This window comes from Salmo salar, unplaced genomic scaffold (genome assembly GCF_965601325.2).
Source record: "Salmo salar unplaced genomic scaffold, fSalSal1 ptg000293l, whole genome shotgun sequence".
In the NCBI taxonomy this organism is placed as follows: Eukaryota; Metazoa; Chordata; class Actinopteri; order Salmoniformes; family Salmonidae; genus Salmo; species Salmo salar.
In genome coordinates, this window is record NW_027675346.1 from 1,500,001 (window position 1) to 1,505,000 (window position 5,000).

Genomic DNA, 5,000 nt, shown 5'->3' on the forward strand with positions numbered 1-5,000 from the left:
TTGTAGTAAGCATTTAATGATGAATTGACTAAATGCAGCTTCCTGCCTTTTTAATAGGATCAAATTTCCTTGTGTTTTCAATTAGCATCTGCCTTGTATTTATAAGACAAACAAGAATATTGTTGCTGAATGCAGCTTGTGTGTGCTTTGTGCTCCTTTGCCCTGTTCAAATGATGAAAGGAAATAAAGTTTGTATTTTATCCAACTACCTGTGCTAAAAAGTGATGGGAACAGTGTTTGTAATTTCTTCTACTTTTTCAGTGACACAAAGTTCAAGCTGCTTATCTAATTGGTGAAAATGCAATGTCTGTTTATCACACTCACTTTGACTATATATGTTGTAGCAAGAGATTGTTTCTCGCTTACGGCCATACCAGCCTGGGTACGCCCGATCTCGTCTGATCTCGGAAGCTAAGCAGGGTCGGGCCTGGTTAGTACTTGGATGGGAGACCGCCTGGGAATACCAGGTGCTGTAAGCAATTTGTCCACGAGGGTGTGCTCTTGCACTATTTCATCAGCAACACTGCCTTGTATTAAGCATTTAATGATGAATTGACTAAATGTCTGTTTTATCAGATTCACTTTGACTATATATGTTGTAGCAAGAGATTGTTTCTCGCTTACGGCCATACCAGCCTGGGTACGCCCGATCTCGTCTGATCTCGGAAGCTAAGCAGGGTCGGGCCTGGTTAGTACTTGGATGGGAGACCGCCTGGGAATACCAGGTGCTGTAAGCATTTTGTCCACGAGGGTGTGCCCCTGCACTATTTCATCAGCAACACTGCCTTGTAGTAAGCATTTAATGATGAATTGACTAAATGCAGCTTCCTGCCTTTTTAATAGGATCAAATTTCCTTGTGTTTTCAATTAGCATCTGCCTTGTATTTATAAGACAAACAAGAATATTGTTGCTGAATGCAGCTTGTGTGTGCTTTGTGCTCCTTTGCCCTGTTCAAATGATGAAAGGAAATAAAGTTTGTATTTTATCCAACTACCTGTGCTAAAAAGTGATGGGAACAGTGTTTGTAATTTCTTCTACTTTTTCAGTGACACAAAGTTCAAGCTGCTTATCTAATTGGTGAAAATGCAATGTCTGTTTATCACACTCACTTTGACTATATATGTTGTAGCAAGAGATTGTTTCTCGCTTACGGCCATACCAGCCTGGGTACGCCCGATCTCGTCTGATCTCGGAAGCTAAGCAGGGTCGGGCCTGGTTAGTACTTGGATGGGAGACCGCCTGGGAATACCAGGTGCTGTAAGCATTTTGTCCACGAGGGTGTGCTCTTGCACTATTTCATCAGCAACACTGCCTTGTATTAAGCATTTAATGATGAATTGACTAAATGTCTGTTTTATCAGACTCACTTTGACTATATATGTTGTAGCAAGAGATTGTTTCTCGCTTACGGCCATACCAGCCTGGGTACGCCCGATCTCGTCTGATCTCGGAAGCTAAGCAGGGTCGGGCCTGGTTAGTACTTGGATGGGAGACCGCCTGGGAATACCAGGTGCTGTAAGCATTTTGTCCACGAGGGTGTGCCCCTGCACTATTTCATCAGCAACACTGCCTTGTAGTAAGCATTTAATGATGAATTGACTAAATGCAGCTTCCTGCCTTTTTAATAGGATCAAATTTCCTTGTGTTTTCAATTAGCATCTGCCTTGTATTTATAAGACAAACAAGAATATTGTTGCTGAATGCAGCTTGTGTGTGCTTTGTGCTCCTTTGCCCTGTTCAAATGATGAAAGGAAATAAAGTTTGTATTTTATCCAACTACCTGTGCTAAAAAGTGATGGGAACAGTGTTTGTAATTTCTTCTACTTTTTCAGTGACACAAAGTTCAAGCTGCTTATCTAATTGGTGAAAATGCAATGTCTGTTTATCACACTCACTTTGACTATATATGTTGTAGCAAGAGATTGTTTCTCGCTTACGGCCATACCAGCCTGGGTACGCCCGATCTCGTCTGATCTCGGAAGCTAAGCAGGGTCGGGCCTGGTTAGTACTTGGATGGGAGACCGCCTGGGAATACCAGGTGCTGTAAGCATTTTGTCCACGAGGGTGTGCTCTTGCACTATTTCATCAGCAACACTGCCTTGTATTAAGCATTTAATGATGAATTGACTAAATGTCTGTTTTATCAGACTCACTTTGACTATATATGTTGTAGCAAGAGATTGTTTCTCGCTTACGGCCATACCAGCCTGGGTACGCCCGATCTCGTCTGATCTCGGAAGCTAAGCAGGGTCGGGCCTGGTTAGTACTTGGATGGGAGACCGCCTGGGAATACCAGGTGCTGTAAGCATTTTGTCCACGAGGGTGTGCCCCTGCACTATTTCATCAGCAACACTGCCTTGTAGTAAGCATTTAATGATGAATTGACTAAATGCAGCTTCCTGCCTTTTTAATAGGATCAAATTTCCTTGTGTTTTCAATTAGCATCTGCCTTGTATTTATAAGACAAACAAGAATATTGTTGCTGAATGCAGCTTGTGTGTGCTTTGTGCTCCTTTGCCCTGTTCAAATGATGAAAGGAAATAAAGTTTGTATTTTATCCAACTACCTGTGCTAAAAAGTGATGGGAACAGTGTTTGTAATTTCTTCTACTTTTTCAGTGACACAAAGTTCAAGCTGCTTATCTAATTGGTGAAAATGCAATGTCTGTTTATCACACTCACTTTGACTATATATGTTGTAGCAAGAGATTGTTTCTCGCTTACGGCCATACCAGCCTGGGTACGCCCGATCTCGTCTGATCTCGGAAGCTAAGCAGGGTCGGGCCTGGTTAGTACTTGGATGGGAGACCGCCTGGGAATACCAGGTGCTGTAAGCATTTTGTCCACGAGGGTGTGCCCCTGCACTATTTCATCAGCAACACTGCCTTGTATTAAGCATTTAATGATGAATTGACTAAATGTCTGTTTTATCAGACTCACTTTGACTATATATGTTGTAGCAAGAGATTGTTTCTCGCTTACGGCCATACCAGCCTGGGTACGCCCGATCTCGTCTGATCTCGGAAGCTAAGCAGGGTCGGGCCTGGTTAGTACTTGGATGGGAGACCGCCTGGGAATACCAGGTGCTGTAAGCATTTTGTCCACGAGGGTGTGCTCTTGCACTATTTCATCAGCAACACTGCCTTGTATTAAGCATTTAATGATGAATTGACTAAATGTCTGTTTTATCAGACTCACTTTGACTATATATGTTGTAGCAAGAGATTGTTTCTCGCTTACGGCCATACCAGCCTGGGTACGCCCGATCTCGTCTGATCTTGGAAGCTAAGCAGGGTCGGGCCTGGTTAGTACTTGGATGGGAGACCGCCTGGGAATACCAGGTGCTGTAAGCATTTTGTCCACGAGGGTGTGCCCCTGCACTATTTCATCAGCAACACTGCCTTGTAGTAAGCATTTAATGATGAATTGACTAAATGCAGCTTCCTGCCTTTTTAATAGGATCAAATTTCCTTGTGTTTTCAATTAGCATCTGCCTTGTATTTATAAGACAAACAAGAATATTGTTGCTGAATGCAGCTTGTGTGTGCTTTGTGCTCCTTTGCCCTGTTCAAATGATGAAAGGAAATAAAGTTTGTATTTTATCCAACTACCTGTGCTAAAAAGTGATGGGAACAGTGTTTGTAATTTCTTCTACTTTTTCAGTGACACAAAGTTCAAGCTGCTTATCTAATTGGTGAAAATGCAATGTCTGTTTATCACACTCACTTTGACTATATATGTTGTAGCAAGAGATTGTTTCTCGCTTACGGCCATACCAGCCTGGGTACGCCCGATCTCGTCTGATCTCGGAAGCTAAGCAGGGTCGGGCCTGGTTAGTACTTGGATGGGAGACCGCCTGGGAATACCAGGTGCTGTAAGAGATTTGTCCACGAGGGTGTGCTCTTGCACTATTTCATCAGCAACACTGCCTTGTATTAAGCATTTAATGATGAATTGACTAAATGTCTGTTTTATCAGATTCACTTTGACTATATATGTTGTAGCAAGAGATTGTTTCTTGCTTACGGCCATACCAGCCTGGGTACGCCCGATCTCGTCTGATCTCGGAAGCTAAGCAGGGTCGGGCCTGGTTAGTACTTGGATGGGAGACCGCCTGGGAATACCAGGTGCTGTAAGCATTTTGTCCACGAGGGTGTGCCCCTGCACTATTTCATCAGCAACACTGCCTTGTAGTAAGCATTTAATGATGAATTGACTAAATGCAGCTTCCTGCCTTTTTAATAGGATCAAATTTCCTTGTGTTTTCAATTAGCATCTGCCTTGTATTTATAAGACAAACAAGAATATTGTTGCTGAATGCAGCTTGTGTGTGCTTTGTGCTCCTTTGCCCTGTTCAAATGATGAAAGGAAATAAAGTTTGTATTTTATCCAACTACCTGTGCTAAAAAGTGATGGGAACAGTGTTTGTAATTTCTTCTACTTTTTCAGTGACACAAAGTTCAAGCTGCTTATCTAATTGGTGAAAATGCAATGTCTGTTTATCACACTCACTTTGACTATATATGTTGTAGCAAGAGATTGTTTCTCGCTTACGGCCATACCAGCCTGGGTACGCCCGATCTCGTCTGATCTCGGAAGCTAAGCAGGGTCGGGCCTGGTTAGTACTTGGATGGGAGACCGCCTGGGAATACCAGGTGCTGTAAGCATTTTGTCCACGAGGGTGTGCTCTTGCACTATTTCATCAGCAACACTGCCTTGTATTAAGCATTTAATGATGAATTGACTAAATGTCTGTTTTATCAGACTCACTTTGACTATATATGTTGTAGCAAGAGATTGTTTCTCGCTTACGGCCATACCAGCCTGGGTACGCCCGATCTCGTCTGATCTCGGAAGCTAAGCAGGGTCGGGCCTGGTTAGTACTTGGATGGGAGACCGCCTGCGAATACCAGGTGCTGTAAGCAATTTGTCCACGAGGGTGTGCTCTTGCACTATTTCATCAGCAACACTGCCTTGTATTAAGCATTTAATGATGAATT

The 5,000-nt window shown here is 43.0% G+C and overlaps 13 non-coding genes across 13 annotated transcripts; all 13 read left to right on the forward strand.

The window, feature by feature from the left end:
- The first annotated feature begins 360 nt into the window (after window positions 1-360).
- On the forward strand, window positions 361-479 carry LOC145872718 (5S ribosomal RNA). The gene has a single exon (XR_014388350.1). It is a non-coding gene; the product is annotated as a 5S ribosomal RNA (ribosomal RNA).
- A 139-nt stretch (window positions 480-618) lies between these two features.
- On the forward strand, window positions 619-737 carry LOC145872719 (5S ribosomal RNA). The gene has a single exon (XR_014388351.1). It is a non-coding gene; the product is annotated as a 5S ribosomal RNA (ribosomal RNA).
- Window positions 738-1,146: 409 nt separating this feature from the next.
- Window positions 1,147-1,265, forward strand: LOC145872721 (5S ribosomal RNA). Its single transcript, XR_014388353.1, has one exon. It is a non-coding gene; the product is annotated as a 5S ribosomal RNA (ribosomal RNA).
- Window positions 1,266-1,404: 139 nt separating this feature from the next.
- On the forward strand, window positions 1,405-1,523 carry LOC145872722 (5S ribosomal RNA). The gene has a single exon (XR_014388354.1). It is a non-coding gene; the product is annotated as a 5S ribosomal RNA (ribosomal RNA).
- A 409-nt stretch (window positions 1,524-1,932) lies between these two features.
- On the forward strand, window positions 1,933-2,051 carry LOC145872723 (5S ribosomal RNA). Its single transcript, XR_014388355.1, has one exon. It is a non-coding gene; the product is annotated as a 5S ribosomal RNA (ribosomal RNA).
- Window positions 2,052-2,190: 139 nt separating this feature from the next.
- On the forward strand, window positions 2,191-2,309 carry LOC145872724 (5S ribosomal RNA). Its single transcript, XR_014388356.1, has one exon. It is a non-coding gene; the product is annotated as a 5S ribosomal RNA (ribosomal RNA).
- A 409-nt stretch (window positions 2,310-2,718) lies between these two features.
- On the forward strand, window positions 2,719-2,837 carry LOC145872725 (5S ribosomal RNA). Its single transcript, XR_014388357.1, has one exon. It is a non-coding gene; the product is annotated as a 5S ribosomal RNA (ribosomal RNA).
- Window positions 2,838-2,976: 139 nt separating this feature from the next.
- On the forward strand, window positions 2,977-3,095 carry LOC145872726 (5S ribosomal RNA). Its single transcript, XR_014388358.1, has one exon. It is a non-coding gene; the product is annotated as a 5S ribosomal RNA (ribosomal RNA).
- A 139-nt stretch (window positions 3,096-3,234) lies between these two features.
- LOC145867825 (5S ribosomal RNA) lies at window positions 3,235-3,353 on the forward strand. The gene has a single exon (XR_014383818.1). It is a non-coding gene; the product is annotated as a 5S ribosomal RNA (ribosomal RNA).
- Window positions 3,354-3,762: 409 nt separating this feature from the next.
- LOC145868377 (5S ribosomal RNA) lies at window positions 3,763-3,881 on the forward strand. Its single transcript, XR_014384373.1, has one exon. It is a non-coding gene; the product is annotated as a 5S ribosomal RNA (ribosomal RNA).
- A 139-nt stretch (window positions 3,882-4,020) lies between these two features.
- Window positions 4,021-4,139, forward strand: LOC145872727 (5S ribosomal RNA). The gene has a single exon (XR_014388359.1). It is a non-coding gene; the product is annotated as a 5S ribosomal RNA (ribosomal RNA).
- Window positions 4,140-4,548: 409 nt separating this feature from the next.
- On the forward strand, window positions 4,549-4,667 carry LOC145872728 (5S ribosomal RNA). The gene has a single exon (XR_014388360.1). It is a non-coding gene; the product is annotated as a 5S ribosomal RNA (ribosomal RNA).
- Window positions 4,668-4,806: 139 nt separating this feature from the next.
- Window positions 4,807-4,925, forward strand: LOC145875499 (5S ribosomal RNA). Its single transcript, XR_014391135.1, has one exon. It is a non-coding gene; the product is annotated as a 5S ribosomal RNA (ribosomal RNA).
- The last annotated feature ends 75 nt before the right edge of the window (window positions 4,926-5,000 follow it).